Source organism: Canis aureus, chromosome 17 (assembly GCF_053574225.1).
Source record: "Canis aureus isolate CA01 chromosome 17, VMU_Caureus_v.1.0, whole genome shotgun sequence".
Lineage (NCBI taxonomy): Eukaryota > Metazoa > Chordata > Mammalia > Carnivora > Canidae > Canis > Canis aureus.
In genome coordinates, this window is record NC_135627.1 from 21,208,633 (window position 1) to 21,227,594 (window position 18,962).

At 31.7% G+C, this 18,962-nt stretch overlaps 1 long non-coding RNA gene across 14 annotated transcripts in view; it reads right to left on the bottom strand.

Annotated features, from left to right (window-relative positions):
* Positions 1–18,962, bottom strand: part of LOC144287842 (uncharacterized) — a 435,194-nt gene that overhangs the window by 18,125 nt on the left and 398,107 nt on the right. For 12 of the 14 annotated variants that reach the window (XR_013355616.1, XR_013355613.1, XR_013355619.1 and 9 more), the window contains 4 exons: positions 9,926–10,005; positions 8,739–8,859; positions 5,491–5,593; positions 3,288–3,400 (listed from right to left, as the gene is read on the bottom strand). This is a non-coding gene — a long non-coding RNA (uncharacterized LOC144287842). The remainder of the gene's footprint in view (positions 1–3,287; positions 3,401–5,490; positions 5,594–8,738; positions 8,860–9,925; positions 10,006–18,962) is intronic. The other 2 variants (XR_013355622.1, XR_013355618.1) reach the window with 1 other exon arrangement.

Below are 18,962 nucleotides of genomic sequence, written 5' to 3' on the forward strand. Positions count from 1 at the left end.
GATGACTTTTAAAAATTACCAAGTTTTCTAAATACAGTGAGAATGAATAATTAAGATAAATTATTATAAAACCACATTACTTTTTTTCTCAATTATTTCCCAAGATAGTGCCCAAGGACCTGAACAATTACCCTCATCAGTTATGTCATAATGAGTGAAGAATGTCTGGTGACTCATGTATGCTTTCTTCACTCAGAATCTCTCCTTCCATGAACAAAAGCCAATACAAAGACTCAACTCAGATATCCTACCATAAGTACCTCCAGTCCCACCTGTACAGTTAAGTCCTTGTGCCCACTTTTCCACAGAATTGTATGGCATCCTCCCTAACTGCAGAGAGGCAGAACAAACAAACAAACAAACAAACAACAACAAAAAAAAAACACCTCATTTTTCTTTTTTCGTAAACAGAATTTATTTTCTTTGGAAGGGTGCTTTCTACACTGGCCACGATTAACCAATAATAGCCTATATTTCTAAAATTAAATCTATACTTTTTGTATGGGGGAAATTTCCAAAGTTTCTTGAAGACATTTATAAATGGAGTTTAAAGAAAAGATAAGGTTGCAGATGAGGTGTTGCTGGCATGGATGAAATGTGATCAAGAAAATCTTATTTAGGGGCACTTGGGTGGCTCAGTGGTTGCATGTCTGCCTTCGGCTCAGATCATGATCCCAGGGTCCTGGATGGAGTCCCACATTGGGTTCCTGCAGGGAACCTGCTTTTCCCTCTGCCTATGTCTTTGTCTCTCTCTCTCTGTGTGTCACTCATGAATAAATAAATAAATATTTTTAAAAATCTTATTTACGATTGGCCCCCAACAATGAGGAGAGATAGGCAGTGTACTTTAACACCAAGCAAATGCAGTATTTTCAACAATACACATAGATTTGTAGGTCCTTTCTAAAATATACACTGAAACAGAAACTTTAAAAAGTCCTGAGTACTTTTGAAGAGTGAGGTTCTGTAACCCAAGCTTCTAATCAATGATTTTAGATAGGAAGGAATAAAAAATTCTCTCTATGGCTGTAATATGTGGTGCCAAGTTTACTCCAGAGAAAATTTTTACCCCACACATATAAAAACTTTGAAAGTAAAAGCATATATTAGAAGTGTTTGTAAACACCCTGCTGTTTTATTTATAAAGAATTTTGTGCTGACTCAACTAAAATCAGTAAATTGGTTACTTGAAACTTCATTATTATAAGGTATTTTGTTTTGTTTTGTTTCATGTGGGAAAGTACTGAAGGGAATATATTTTACTATTGTGGTGAAGAGAAGAAAAATACTGAATGACTTGAATTTAACTTTCTTTTCAGATTGGCCTTAAATCACTATTTTTTAAATTAAAATGACAAACACACATCAAACAAAAGTTCTTTAAAAATCATATTGTGGCATTCACACTGATTTAATGAACTCTTTTGAGGAATACATATCTAATATGCCATGAGAAATTGGTGAGTGAACTGTTTGTTCCTATTAGTTGCCATTGTTTTTTTCCAAAATAAACTTTACCTAAACAATAAAAAAAATATTTAAAAAAATATTTTAAAAATATTTAAAAACTATTTAAAAATTTTAGTTTTATTTTAGAGAATTCACCATTAATTAGAAATTTCTTTCAATGATGTCCAAAAATTCAGCTTGGTTTCTCTATCTGAATTTCATATATTAAAGGATACCTCTGTAATCGTCAAGATTGCATTTATCACAACAAAGTAGATTTCATGGGATTTACCTTTCATTTTAACACTTGCTGCTTAATTAGAGTTGGTTTTCTTTTTTTGTAATAGTAAAGAGATCTTATGATTACTGGTTTTATGTAAATAGCCTCTACTTACAAAAAAAACAAAACAAACTTTTTGGGCTCTGAAAAATTATGCATCCATGTTACAGATGAAGAGTAAAAAAAATAGTGAAGTTCTGAAAGCTACATTGTATTCTGTAGGCTACAAAGTGCTATGCAATTTCCAGTAGCTGATGTCACAAAATATTTGTTAGGGCTGATTATGTAAACTGATAGAAAAAAAAGGATAAATATGTGAAAACTAGTATGCAATCATTTCACACATATTACCAATGGCTGAGGAAAAAATTTAAATTATATTTGAATAATTATGTTCATCTACGTGGCAAGACTTTAAAAAAATCCTACACAATAACTTTATTTATAAAAATAAATTAAAGGTATCATTTTAATTAAAAATGTGGATATTAATTTATGCAAGGAAGTTAACCACTATATAATAACAATATTTTAATACTAAAAGGATAATACTAAAAAATAAAGCCTAGAAAGTGCTAGTACTGCATTTATTCTTTTAATATTTTACATGTATTATAGTAGTATTTTTCAAATATTCAATGGCATAGAAAAAAATTTTAGTGCATAAGGCCATGAGGAACACAAATATAAGACAAAACTAGCACTAAATATATTACAATTTGTGTGTGAGCAAGGTTAGAACAGACATTTTAAACAAATTCTGAAAAGCAACACACATTGTATTTAACTTTTGGTAATGTATTTGGAGTGATTTGTTTTCTTTTTCTATGTAATTTCCCTATGAGTCAGTCATTTCTGTTTGACATAAGCCATTTGTCTATTCAGTTAAAAATAGTGTGTGCTTTAGAATAAAGGAGTATTTTTATTTAAAAAATGATTTTTATAGAATATTACCTACTAATACTTTTATTTATGTGTTCATTTCCTATTGATAAACTAGAGATCTTGAACTAGCTAAAAGGAAAACAAAGTAAAGTGGAACTGAGGAAAATAAATAGTATTTAAAATAAAAACTGGCTGTATCTACATCTTCTGAAAATCTTATAAAATTCAAATTATTCTTACACCTGTGTGAGAAGCTTGTGAGAAAAAGAAATGATAAAATCCAGTCACTGATTCTGTGCTGTTAAAAGATGAGCCAGAGAAAATGTTCTTTTTCTAGCAGATCTCATTAAAATTCAAATGTTGGGAAAATTAAGAATTAAAGGGCTCTGAAGGTCAGGTTGAAAGGAAAAAATAATTGAGGAAAAAACAAGGAAAAAGATGGTGCTATTTGTGCTGAATGAAGAAATATGTAGACTTAACACACACTTTGTTGTCATCCTATAACCACAAGAGGGACCAACCATAAAATAAAACTTAAACTGTGACTAGCATATCAGAGTATGGAAAGATTCTGGTTTCTCTATAGCTGAGCTGCTGGAAGACTCTGTCTCTAGATGCCTTTTTATGAAAGATTACACATTTCCTGTTTGTTTAAGCAGGGCTGATACTGTACCTTGTGGTCAAAGGCATTATGACTGATACATTATTTTCAGGTAACCTCAGAAGACAGCTGGATTTTACAAAGATATAGAGGTATCAGGACATGCAGTTGCACCTCCTAGGAGACTAGAACCAGAAACAAAATCCATTAAAAAAGAATTGCATTACAATGTGTCTCCTCTCTCTCACCTTATCTTTCACCCTTCCCAGGTTTTTCTTTCTCCTTCTCCAGATATTTGCCACATTATGTTACCTTTGATTTGAACACATAAAAAAAGCCTGATAAAGGCCTGGTTTTAAATTTCAAATTCCCAATAAATTACTGACATTTTCTGAATTATGTTTGCCTTGTGCAAAGGGAAGTTTTTCTTAAGATTTTCTGTGAAGGAAAGAAAATGACTACTGACAATGTTGAAGTCAGTTTCTCTCCTATACATATCCAACTGATAAATTCTCTTAAACTTTTTTTTAAGACATTTATTAGTTTTAAAGAGAAAGAGAGAGTAAGGGGGGAGGGCGAAAGGCTGAGTGAGAAGGAAAGAGAATCCTATGAGAAGTGTAGAGCCCCACAGGCTTGATCATAACCCTGATATCATGACCTGAACCAAACTAAGAGCCAGTCACTTAACAGACTGCACCACCCAGACACCTCAAATTCTTTTCAACTTTTGAGAGAGGCAAATTATGCATTTACCAAAAACTTCCATGTTTATTTGGTGCTTCTTTTTGAAATTCAATTGGCATTACTTTTAAGTGAAAGTAACATTCTAATGATCTTCTCTTGAATAAAGATGAGCTGGAGATTATGAAAATATTGTTCACCAAATTTAGAAAACGTAATTTATGACCTGAAGACTTAATTGGTACAAATAAGGACAGAAGTAGGTGGTATTACTGAAGTTGCATAAGAATCTACCCAAAGTTTTAAGCATAAAACAGTCATTTCACTGGGCTTGGGGATCTGAGGCTTAGAAATTCAAGAACAGAGCAAGGTCACTCACTCACTGATATATTTGGGCCTCCTGGAAAAAACAGTAAGTCTGACTGAACTTAACAGATAAGGGCTGGAATCATCTGAAAACATCTTAATTCATACATCTGGCAATCGATTGCAGGCAGAATTTTGACTGGACTGTCATCTTAGATGAGTCATCTCCATGTGATTTCTTCATGTATGCTCATTTGGGCTTCCTTACAAGATGGCCACAACTGAGTTCCAAAAGCAAGACACTTGCTTTCTTGAATTTCTAAGCTTCTGTGAGATGGGCACTGAGGGGGGCACTTGACAGGATGAGCACTGGGTGTTATACCATATGTTGGCAAATGAAACTCCAATAAAAAAAATACAAAAAAAATTTTTTTAAATTAAATTAAAAAGAACAAAAGCAAATGTCTCAAAAGATCAAGGAAATATATGCTACTTTGATGATCTAGCGTCAGAAATTACTTCAGATATATTCTTTCACTGAGGACAGTTGTGATACTACATGTAGTCCAAGGAAGGAGACACTTGGCAGGACTGTCAATGTTACATTGTTAGAAGAGCATGTAGGATAGGAGATATTATTGTGGTCATCTGTGAAAAAGGCAATATGCCATAGGGCTTATATTTAATAATCTTTACTGATACAGAGTAGAGTATTCTAAAAAATCAAAGGGTTCTATTTATATTTGCAAGATGGGCACAGTACCCTGCCCACCTGAAGTATCTACAACCTACAATTAGATTTCATAGATGTGCAACTGAGTCAACACAAGGTGGTCTGCTGAGTATCAGCATGGTCTGAAAAATAGTCAATATGTTTCCAGCAACAACTACATAATTTTAAAAGGTTTGTATATACTATATTTTAGTTTCAATTAGGAGGATATTTCATAAAACCATATATCACAAATATGCACCTAACAGGGCAATAACGTTTTTGAAATTGTACTGGTCTTAAGCTACCCTGTTTTTCTACCCTTTCTTCAATAGTCCCTCAAAAGCAGCTAAGCATGAACTCTGATAATGATCCGTTTACATAAAAGCTTTATATAATTGCCATGAAATTTGCCATTTGTTCTACTACTTCGGGGGGAAAAACTTTTCTTAATATTTGCACTATCTTCTATTTAATTTTATTTTAAACTTTTTCCTTGGAACCAGATGAAAAGTTTCTATTGTTTTGCACCTTGTGTCTCTATGGAGATACACTATGGACTTATAGGAAACTTACAGGTTTTTAACAGTTGGAAGGCCAACACTCAATATTTATCCTGAAGTTGCCATGGCTACTAATGCAGATAAAATTTGCTGAACAAGTTCAAGTTAGAGATAGCCTGAAAAGCACAAGAGGTCTCATTAAAGGTTTCAACGATTAACCACAGTGAAAATTAGTGAGTGAATGTGCTGTCTTGATTTCCTATTCTGTTGATCTTGCTCATGATAAAGTGAGACTATTTAGGAAGAAAATGTACATTAATATAGTTTGATAAGTGTCATTCTTTTTGTTGATGAGATGACAAAGAGAAAATTACTCTAATCTTACTCCATTATCACCTAAAATCATCAGTGTAAAACAGCATCTGCTAATGTTCTTTACCTAAAGTCAGAGGCTCATAAGCTTCTGTTATTTGTTAAATATTTATGTTATACTTTTAACTACATTAAAATATAGTAGAAACACATGCATAAAAGAGAGTATATATATGTGTGTGTGTATGGAATATTAATTTATTCAGGATTAAAGGAGATTTCTCTTCTCAGGATTGACCTATTTTGACTTTGTTTTTGTCATTAAATATATACTTGTTTATATTTTAAATGCTAAATTATGAGTGAGTCCGAACTCTTTTTAAGTCGATCTTTGCAAATATAGTCATATAAGTAAACTCACTTCCAATTTTATTCAAAGGTTTTTGTTACAGAAGTCAATAATAACTTTAATGTAGAATTATTTTATTCAGTTAGGATGTACTCAGCTGTTAGAACAATAGGTAGAGTCCTGGAGTTTGAGTAGTTTTATGTTAGTAAGAAAAAAAAAAAGCTATTAATATAGTATAGGTAGAAGTCTCTACATAGAATTCCAGGTTTGAAAGTGTAAGTAAGCCACCCAACTGTCCTAAATGGCTCAGGATTTAAGGTTGCAAGGTTTTTAATAAGCCTTAGAATTGAAAATGGGTAGTTTGGTAGAAATGGGTAGGATGGGTAGAAATGGGTAGGATGTGTGATTTTTACGGCTATATCTGGAGAGTCACAGTCAACCTGAGACAACTGCTCATACAAAAATTGAGTTATAGATTTAGGGGAAATAAAAAGTGTATCATAGTATGGTAGGGCAGCCTCTAACTCTGACCCCCAATTATTCCCATCTCCTGTTATTCAACCTTATGTAATTATGACTCTTGAGTGTGGGTTGGACCTAGTAATTTGTCACTAACAAATAGAAGATAGTAAAGCTATGAAATGTTACTTCTGAGATTAGGTTACAATAATATCTGGTTTCTTTCTTACTTGCCTTCTTTTTCTTTCACTCTGAGGGAAGCCAGCCACTGTACTGTAAGCTGCTTTACTGAGTGACCAACAAAGCAAGGGTGTAACTGAGGTCAGTCTCCAACCAAGAGCCCGCAAAGAATTGAAGACTTTGAACAACCTCAAAAGTTTGGAGTGGCTCCTTCCTCAGTTCATGCTTCAGTTGAGACCTTATCCTTGGACAATACCTTGATTGCAAACTTGTTAGAAAAGCTGAGCTACAGCTACTGAGGTAAGCCATATCTAGATTTCTGATTCATAGAAAATGTGAGATAATAAATATTATTTTTTAAGTTTCTAATTGTTGAGATTATTTGTTATATAATAATAAAACCAATACATATACTATAGTTGAAGAGGGTGGAATCAGTTGGAAAATGGGCATAAGATTTGTGTGATGAAAACGCAGTTTTAGGTAAGATTTTAAAATGACTTAATATCCATATCTGTATCTCTACCTTCCATTCAGTGATGATGCCCAGAGTTAGTATTCTCATCTTTTCTCCTGATTTCTTGCTTCTAGTTTTCCTACACTATGCAATAAATTCCATAAAAATAAAAATTTTATTTCTAAAAATTAAAAATACATGTTATGTGACTCTCCTATTCATGATTCTAAGATAAATCGCATTATTGTTCCTCTTATGTTACCCTGCTTCTTATCGTTGGAAGAATGTCAAAAGTTATAAAGATAAATCCACCTGTATACTTTCTTTTAAACTGCTTATCTCTACATGATTATTTATATTTGATTTCACAATGCATGTGGCTAATAGCCATTTACTGTCATGGAGTAGGCATTTAATAAAGTTCTGTTAAAATGACTGAGTTAATACCTCCATATTCATTCCTAGTGATTAATCCTGAGCTTCTCTAGAAAAGCTAAGTAAAAGAGTTCATGCATTATCAGGATACTCCATGAATTCTCCCATTCTCTAGAAGAGAATTAAATTATAAAATATATAGAAGGTAGAAAGTACTGATGATAAAAATGAAAATAAATTTAAAAGATAGAATATATTCTCCGAGCTTCTCCTCCATTGTGGAGAATATTTTGTCATAATCACAGTACAATTGTCATATAAGAAAAGAAGAAAACATATTAATCTGTATTTTTTTCCTTAATTAAGATTTAACTATGGTAGACTAAAATGTATTAACATATCTGAGGTACTGGGATATTTATATTATACCTGTATAAAGAAGTTCTAGCTTGGGGCATCACAGGTGGCTCAGTGGTTTAGTGCCACCTTCAGCCTGGGGCATGATCCTAGAGACCTGGTATCCTGCATGGAGCCTGCTTCTCCTTCTGCCTGTGTCTCCACCTCTCTCTCTCTCTCACTGTGTCTCTCATGAATAAATAAATAAAATCTTAAAACAAAAAGTATTATTTCTTTTTCCTGATTACATTTCTATTCTCTACTTAGCTTGCTTTAAGTCAATACCATTTAAAATATTTCCCAATGCTATACTATTCTAAATTAAAAGCATTAAATCAGGTTCGCAAAATTGATCCTCAGTAACTACCCATTTTCAATTCTAAGGCTTATTAAAAACCTTGCAACTGTGGATATTTCAACAGGTAATCTAAAACATTCCAGATGATTCTATTTGTCCCTCTTCTTCTTTCATAAACATTCTAGGTAAATTCTTTCATATTCACATTAATTTTATTGATATTTATTGCGTAAGAATAGAGTCAGGATCATTGATAAATTTTGTGTTGTCCTTTGGATCACTTATCTTTAAGGTAGAAAAATATAAACACACAGATGTCAAAGCATAGTCTCTTATATTATGGAAAGTTTCTTTTTTTTTTTCCTCAAAAACATACATCTATAATGAATTTCAGCAAAAAATTTACTTTTGAATTGAAAATTCCACCATTAAATACGTTGTATCTTTATAGGTATAAAAGCCTAAAGCAAAGATAAGAGAGGGCCCCCCAGTTACCACTTTGTCTTCTACGTTGTCTCCTTTTCTATTTCTCCTTCCTTGTGAACCCTGACTAATCAATGCAGGTCTCTCAGAAACAGGAAATACCGTTTTGATGGTTATTGAGATCACAACCACCCTGAAAGTGAGAGGAACAACACAGGCTGAACCTTCAGTCCCAAGTTTCAGTCAGAGACAAAACTGCTGCCTGAAAGCTACAAGGGCATTTACCCAACATTCTTCTATCCCATTAAAGCCCTCAAGTCAGTATTAATCAGTGAGTCATCCAATCTTTGGTGTGCCCTGACAGACATCAGCTGAAGAAAGCTTCTAATTGCAATCAAGTCTTTTAATTAAGTTTTAAAGTTTTAAATAACAACCTACCAATAATTTTATTTATTGGGTAATCTTTTTCAAGTCCAGACAACTCTAAAAGCCAATCTTGTAGTTCTGATGTAGCTCCTTTCCTTGGAGTCTGTGGACATCCACAAATAGTCTTAGACTGTAGTTGTATAGTTGGCAAGAGAATACAGGACTCTTTGAAACCATAAATGTATTCTCTGCTTGAATGTTGTACATGGATAGGACTCAAAACTTGCATAAGTGCATAGGCACTTCTTGGTTCTGAGGGTACTTGAGTTTTACTTGGTGTCAAAAATGGGGTAAGGCATTGAATTTCCCAATGAGGGGGTCCATTTAGTATCTCTTTATTATGTTATTAGAATAAATTATATTTCATCTCAATTTTAAGGTATACAATATAAAAATTATTTTTGGTACTGTTGAATGTTCAGTAAATTATTGCTAAATTTCCCAGCCTGATGTGAATGCTTCCTGGGGCAGGGATGAGGATTGATTTAAATAAGTTTGTCAACTTTGGATGAAACAAAACAAGAGCAAGAGTAGTAGATTTCAATAGCAGAAAATATGATTTGTAGAACAATAGTTTCATTGAATTGATCAATTGGCAGATAAAAAAATACAGCCACCAGCATTAGAAAATATATAAGCATTTTCTGGAAATTAAAAAAAAAAAAAAAACATTGTCATGAAAAAAAAAAAAAATGGACAAGGAAGGTCTCCCACATAAATGAGGGACCTAAACCACAAACTAAAGTGATTTGGGCATTAGATATAACCAAACAACCTCTTAATATATTGGTTATTCAAATTATGCCACTTAAGAAAAAAAATTACTGAGATACCTGGTTGGCTCAGTTGGAAGAACATGGGACTCCTGATCTCCAGGTCCTGAGTTCGAACACCATGTTGGGTGTAGAGATTACTTAAATAAATAAAACTTAACAACAGCGACAAAAAGATTACTTTGGCTTATTATCATCTACATGTTAATGTCCTACTTGTTTCTAGTAAAAGCAAATATTTGACTTAAAGATATTGTATTATTTACATTATTTCTATGGATTATAATGAATTTATAAGTAAATATCTTCTAGAAAGGAAAAAAAAAAGAAATCACAAGAAAATATTTCTTTATGAAAACATGGGCTTAAAATAGTTATAGAGGGGGATCCCTGGGTGGCGCAGCGGTTTGGCGCCTGCCTTTGGCCCAGGGCGCAATCCTGGAGACCCGGGATCGAATACCACGTCAGGCTCCCGGTGCATGGAGCCTGCTTCTCCCTCTGCCTATGTCTCTGCCTCTCTCTCTCTCTCTATGTGACTATCATAAATTAAAAAAAAAAAAAAAATAGTTATAGAGACACCAAATTTCTTCATAGCAAATCTTTTGAAAAATATATCACACATGCAAATAATATATAAAGTATGAAAGACAAATGGTCAGCAATGTGCTAAAAAACCAAATTCTTCTAATAAATTTGATGTTTTTTTCTGCCTTTCCCTCAATAGGTCTTTCCAGCTGTAGATAAAACCATGGTAATTCTGTCAGCTAGTTGTGCCCATGAAACTAAATTCTGCCTAATGGGTTGTAAAAGGAAATGTAGACTGGGGTATTTGATATAGTCGCCGAAGGGAAGAGGTAGGCCCTTCTTTGTCATATCTTCTTTCCTGCTACTTAAATGTTGGCAGGGTGGCTGGACTATGAGACACATGTGAGTACGGAAGTCAGAGCAACAAGGAATGTAGAAGGAGTTCGGTCCCAAATAGAGGTGTGATCAGCCAAGCCAGTCCTGGACTGATTACTTTTGGACTTAATGTATGTGAAGGAGAAATAAACTCCTATCTCGTTAACACATCTATTAATTTTATATTCTGTCACTCTTAGTCTTACTTAGTATATACAAATAAAAACATCTTCTCCTAGAGTATTGCTTGTCTTTTAGCTTAATTAATTGTATTTTGTCTTACAATGCAATGCTATGAACATTGTGATAAAGTTAACATTCAACTGTAAGTCGTTTTCTTTAGATAGACATTCCTAAGCCATAATATTTTAATACTGTATAGTGTTTTCTTATATTGCTGGTTTTTTTTTTTTTAATTTTATTTATTCATGAGAACATACAGAGAGAGAGAGGCAGAGACACAGGCAGGGGGAGAAGCAAGCTCCATGCAGGGAGCCCGATGTGGGACTCCATCCCGGGACTCCAGGATCACACCCTGGGCCGAAGGCAGGATGGCTAAGCCACCAAGGGATCCCCTTATATTGCTGTTTTTATGAGACTTTGTTGGCATAGTGGTTGGATTATGAGACACATGTAAAGTATATGTATATATAACTATATATTAAAGAATAACCATATATAGTATATATTATATGTAGTTGTAACTATAACAATAGTTATATATAGCCATAATTATATAATTATATATATAGCTATAATTACAAACTAAGAATATGATAAAGTATTTACTGAATAAAATGGAATATTATTGAAAGGCTTAAATACTATTTGGAAGTTTTATCAATTACTTATTGAATTATTAAAGATAAAGTTTTATAGCAAATTGTAAGATATATGTGTAATTTAAAGTGACAGGAATGCCATCCATCAGTTCCAGATTTTGAGAAGTATGTGAGAAGATAGTTAAACACTTATGAAAAAAATGCTTAGTGTACCCATACTTGGAAGGGCATAAAACTTTGGTAGATATATAAATGATTCAGCCATTTAGAAATATCACAAACCTTGTGACTCTGATTAATATATTATTTTTTGTATGTCTTTAGACTTATTCATCATTCTGAATGGAATGAGATGAGACTTTATTAGTATACTCAGTGTTTCTGTAGGCAAATGGAAACCTTCTCAATTAAGCTAGTAGTGATATGAAATCATTTTTGGAAGTTATTCAAAATATGCAGAGATAATTTATGTTATGTCCTAAGTCAGTCTTCCAAAACATTCATTTTTAAATTCATTGTATTGGCTATATTTTCTGTTTAAACTCAATAGGTCAAAAATATTTAATTGTTCAGGATACTTGAACATGACTTATAATATTCAAGATATTAAACTAATAAATGTCAAGGTAGATATGTCTTTTGGCATCTGAGTTGCACTTTAAGAACTGACCATAACTGTGAACAGTAATCAATGATTATTAACTAATAATAAAGAGAATGTAAATTTGACAGATTTTAAGCAACATAATCTCATCACTAATCAGTTACGATACTGGGATGCCATTAATTTTTAGTAATTGTTCCACATTTTCATTTTGTGGAATTTATATGAAAAAAATTGAGTACTTGAACAACTAATTCCTAAGTAAATATGTGAGTATAATCAAAATCCCCATCCACCTACATCTTCATAAAAATGACAAAGATATGATAAGAAAAACATCCTATATAATTGTCACTAATACATTTTTGAAGGCTTTATGTGAATCCATTGTTTTATTAATCTAAAACCAAGTAGAGATATAATAAATATGCTCAAAATGGAATGTATATTTAGAAGACATTTAACAATAAAGAATTCAGAGGTATTCTGTGATTCAGATAACAAAAAGGGTAAAATGATAATATGTTTAATGCCAAAAATGGGACATTATTTATGTTTTGCTTCTGTAATTTCATACATTCAGTAGTTGTATTTTAATGCATTTCAGTTTATACAACAAAATAGATATAGTTAACAATACCTGGGCCTATGTATTGAGTTAAATTGAGCACTTTATGAAATTATTATTATGTATAAAAATATACAAAAATAAATCATCTTATCAAGGGTTTAGATTTCTTTGATTACTCTTGTTTTAAATTTTGATTATGCTCCAAATAAAAATCACAGTAAATGTTTTTTGGGGAGATCATAGTTTTGTATGAAGATCATTTATCCAGACTGAAAAAGATATCTTGATACTAATAAAGAAGATTAAGTAGAGCTTTGATTTTTCCCACTTTAATAACAAATATTACAAGAAGGGAAAGTGGATACTTCGGTGGGAAAGTGAAAGAAATAATTGAATGTACAGTAAAGTGCAATTTACCCGTAGGTGTTAGAGAAATGAAGCAAAAATGTGAGATTATAACAAAAGTTTTCATTTCCCAGTTTGAAAATTCAACAATTAGAAAATTAAACTATGCCTCCAATAAACAGTTTTGGCAAAAATAGTTTTTAATCTGTACTGAATGATTGAAATAGTCACAATCTATGTTTGTGAATCTATCAATTAAATTAAAAAATATTTTCCTCTCAATATTTGTCTATTTTTGTCTGTTTTGAAAACCATCATTTTAATAACAATTTTATTGCCCACTCAAAATGTGAAAATAAATTTGTTTTTTAATTTTTTTTTTACTTGAATAACAATGTAAATTCATGATTTCCTTTTAGTTGATAGTTACCCTAATTGCTAGCACTATCTTATCACAGTATGAAAATGTGACCAGGGGCACCTGAGTGGCTCAGTTGGTTAAGCATCTGACTTTTGCTTTTGGGTCAGGTCATGGTCTTAGGGTTGTGGCATCAATACTTGCTACAGGGTCTGCACTCAGCAGGAAGTCAGCTTGTTCCTCTCCCTCTGTTCCTCCCCTGCCTCTCTCAAACAAATAAATAAATGAAATCTTAACAACAAAAACAAAAATGTGACCAGAACAACCTTTACAAATTAACAAAATCTAAAGAAATAATAAACTTAGTAAGTTAGGTATTTTTTAATCATAACCATATTTTTCATTTATATTATACAGATTATACTAAGATGTAACAGGTCACCATTGCTTATGAGAGCAGTTGGGATTATGATAGATATTAATATGTCTTGGTTCTTTTAATTGAGAAATACTGTCTCAGCATTGTAGAAATGTACCACTGAATTATTCAGGTAGTTTATATCTCAAAAATATGTAGTTTAATGAAGATTCAGTGAATTTCATTTTTTAACTAATCTTGGATGCCCTCATTTTAGAAAGTCTAGATGGTTAAAAAAGCTAGACTGTTTTTCTGGCTTTGGAACATGTATTCTTAACAGTATACTTAAAACAACAACAAAAATAACAATGATAAAAATAATAGAAAAAATAACTGAGATGACTGAATTAATGAGAATAATAGGGATAATGAAGAGTGAAAAACATTCAGAACTTATATTTAATAAATTAAAGAGCATTGTAAAGGGCAAATTGGGAGACCAAAAAGATCTTTCTTTTATATTTCTCTTTATTGATTTTCTTAGTATACAAGAATATATAATATAGAAAATACATTAAATAAAATGCAAAAATTAGAAAATATATATTTGCCAAAGAGTAAAAATGTTGAATAATATAATTACCTGATTTGCTAATACATATTTTTATATAATTCAGATCACAGAGTACAGATATCTTGGTATATGTATTTTCACCAACATTTTCTATGTAGTTAATTTTAATGTAATCATAATTCTTAGTGGCTTCATTGCTAAGCAGATATATGATGATATACATAACCTCTTTACAAGAGTGGATATTTAAGAGATTTTTACCCACATTCTTTAGAACTATAAATATTAATACAAAGGGAAATTACATATTGTTTACATGTGTATTATTTAACATATAAAGAATTCTTGCAATTTCTGAAATCTAGTATTTCTATTTTTCCTTTTAAGTTTTGGATGTTTTCCATAATACATTACTTATAATATTTTATATTAATACATTAGCTTCCACTTCATCTGTATTTTTATTATTATTATTATAGGCTATGTGATGAAATTCTAAATCATCATCTAAGGTACTATTGACCTTAATTAGAATAATGACCTTTTTATTATCTAACAATACTGTTAATACACCTTTGGCTTATTTTTCTATTTTTTTCCCTAGAAAACAATCGTATATATGATATATCACATAGCCCAAATCTTCTGTAATTGGGATTAAATCCTATTTAAATATATAATAACATTTAACAAATTTTACATCTTTTCAATATTTATTTATTTTTGCTTTTCAATATTTAATATTTAATCAAAGGACATTAATAAAAGATAATATACAGAACAATAAAAAATGCACAAATCACAATTATAATTAAGATCACAATTTCTGGGCCACTTAATTCAAGTTAATAAAGAAATAAGGTCCTACTGAAGAAATCCTACACAAAAATTAAAAACTCTTTAAAAATTATAAGGAAACTTTTTCATAGCTTTCTAGTCTTACTGGCTCCTATTTGTTACTAATACATACTCTTAGGACCAAGTAGAAATCTGGACAACTTTCCTTCTCTAAACAGGCTGCCTAAAGCTCTCACTAATGTTATTGCAAAGATCACTCATATCAAAATTACGTTTAATAAATCATGGCACTTCTGGTCAGCATTATGAAGAGGAGAATAATGAAGAGATAAGAAGATAAGAATTAGATAAAATAAATAAAGGTGTTGTTAATTAGGGACTATATAATCTATATACAAAATCTCAATATAATCAAAATACAAACTATTAGAGTAAGAGACTTTCACATATTTGCCAAATTCAAAATCAGACCCAAAATATAATATTATTTTTCAACATCAACAATAAATAACTACAAAACTTATCAAACACAAAATACCATTCACAAGATTCTATGTTATAAAGTATCACAGAATTAGTTGAACTAAAAACTTATGATATCTCCAAGGACAAAACTTTAAAACTCTAAAAATTATGCTATGTGTTCTAAACTTTCCCATTTTATAACATCCTCAAATCTGGAATGTCTTATCATCAATGAGGTATGAAAACATTATGTCATAATTTAATTAACAGTGTTTTTTTTTTCTTAATTGCCAATAAGAGCATATCTTCCAACCAATAGAAACTTAGATTCAATGATTCATGGTAAAGGATACAGATGATGGTCTGAATTACTTGATACATATTAAATTCTTTTGGATGAGATGACTTAATATCATAAAGATGTTTGTTTTACCTAAATTAAGCTACAGAGTTAATGCAATCCTAATTTGAATCCCGTGGGGTTTTTCAAAAAGTTGAAAACTCTAATTAAAATTCAAATGGAAAAATAAAAGATCACAAAAACTAGTTATCCTTATTTTAGAAAGTGAGGAACTTGTCCTACCAAATATTAGAATATTCAGGTAGCCCTCATTTTTCACAGTGCTGCAAGACCATACACACACATGCACACACACACACACACATATACATTAGCAACAGGCCATAATCATGAAAACAGTCTAAACAATCAATAGGAAGAATTACTATTTTTCTAAGACTTTTCTTTTTCTTAAAATATTAAATTCAAGTGTTGGTTAAAATATATACAGGAATAAAAATGATGAAATTAATATTCACTGCACTGTAACATAAAGCATTAGATATATTGAGTTAAAGTGTTTTGCATAGGTGTAAAAAAATATCAAGAATAGTTTGAATATTGTTTGACTTCCTCTTCTGTCATATAACTCATGGTATGGAGTGAACATCTTTTCTATGCTTTGAAGATTGTTATACTTCTTTTTAAGTTTGGATCAGCTTCCTATATTTTATCCTTTTCACTTCCAAGGCCTTGAAATACTCTGTGAGTTTCTTTCATATGAACATTCTGGCTGGTGACACCTCCTCTGGAATATCTTCATCCTATTCATCAAATGACTTTTCTCACTGATGCTAATAATTTCACATTCACTAAGTTCCTCTGGTTGTATATCTACAGTGTCTCCAACAGCAACAGTGTCCATATTCTTATGGGCAGTTATTTCTTCTATAACTCCATCTACATTTGGTTCATTTCCAGCATTATCTATTTTCATTTCTTTACTGCACTTTCATTTTTTTTGCACTTTCATTTTTATTAAACAACTGCTTCTTTAAACATTTTTTATGAAATGTCATATATCAATGAGACAGTGAGAAGCACAATTAATAAACATGCTTTGCTGTGTGTAACCTGAAAAACAGATTTACTGTGACTGATCACCAACAGACTTTGAAGAAGTGAGATGATTGGTCTCTGATCATGATGTGCACCTTTAATGTGCTTAGTGGTAAGTGAAGTGAAAAGCTAGCAGTGAAGTCTGTACTTATGCAATTATTCACAATTAATTTACCCAACCCAGGTAACTAAATTTTGAATGGTGTGGTTGGAGAACTGGTGTTATTTAATTTACAGTTCACTGAAATTCATGCAGATCAGAACCATGCAAATCAGAACCAAAGGATTGCCTGTACTTCAAAGGCAAAGTAATAAAATGGCATATTATTGTCACAACAACAGACCAATAGAGCAATGTAGAAAGAACAGAGTGCTCAAAATCAGCCGCAGGCAAATCAATTGGGCAAGAAGCATTTCTTTCATAGATGAAGTTAGGCAACTAACTAGCTCTCTTCATGGGAAAACATGCAATTGTATACCTCCTGATACAAAAAAGATGAAATAGGCTGAATTTTTAGTATTTGAAACAAAACTATAAACTTAATATAGAAAAGTATAAAAAAAAGTATAAAAATATTTCTGTGAATGTGAAGTGAAATAATTATTTTTTAAATCTATTTTTTTTGTTTTCCCTCTTCCCTTTCATTTACTGTTTGACCATGTGAAATGTTAACACAATTCTAAAATCACATCTATTCAAGAAATATCCTCAGAGAATGTTTCTCTGTGCAGCTCTTCCACTCCATTCCCATCTCTCCTATCCTGCTCACTTTTTTGTTCTGCATGGACATTAAAGGAAGTTAAAGCATATGGTAAACTGAGAAAGAACATCAAGAATGTATGTGATAGGAATTCTAAAGTATTTTTAGAGAGAAAGAAGAAAAGAGTCAGTAAGCTAATAAAAATTTGGTATTTATCTGAAGAAAAAATGTGAATACAATAACAATATAAAAAGGGGTTCATAATTCCCATGATGTTTAGATAAATCACATGTCCTATCCATCATCTTTATAGATTGTTAAACATTTTAAGCAAAATATTGATTTTTGGTGAGTATTCACTATAATGAATGAAAACACACACATACTGCTTTGCTGTTGTATAAATTTATACAATCACCCTCCCTATCATCTACTACAGTTGAAAATGTGCACTACTCATTAAACATAAAATTCATTTTTGTTAAAAATAGTAAGCACAAAATCCAGAATAATGGTTATTTCTGAAGCTGGAGAAAAGGAACATGGTAAATGACACTTTGAAGTTAAGAGAAATGATCTGTTTCATAAACTGATTCATAGACACACTGGTGTTCAACCGATCACTAACTGCAGAAGGCGGAATCCTTTGCCAAAGATACCCACCCTCTAATCCCTGGAAACTGTTCACACTTTATGTTACATGATAAAACGGGGTTTGCAGATATAACTGAAGTTAAGGGCTTCAAAAAAGGGAGTTTATCCTGGATTACATCAATGGGCCAGGGAAGGAAGATATTCAAAGTGTGAGGGGGATCCCTCCTGCTGCTGCCTAAGGGGACCCAGGGAAGCAGGAGAAGGGATGCAAGCAGCTTCTAGGGGCCTAAATCTAAATTTAAATGTAGTCCGCCAACTCAGTGACATTGGTGGCAGATTCTTCCCCAGAGTCTCCAGAAAGGAACACAGTTCTGTCAATACCATGATTCTGACCTTGTGAGAGTTCAGGCAGAGGACGTATTTGAGCTATGCTGTAATTATACTTCTGACCTACAGAAGCATGAGATAGTATTAGGAGTGTTTATTTAAGCTACAATATGCACAGTAATTTATTAAGGCAGCAAAAAAAAAAAAACAGATACACTACTATTCTTATGCTACAGATACATTTAAACAATTATTGTATGAAGACAATGTTTTTTTGTTTTGTTTTGTTTTTGTTTTTAAGAGAGGGAGTAGTGGAGGGGT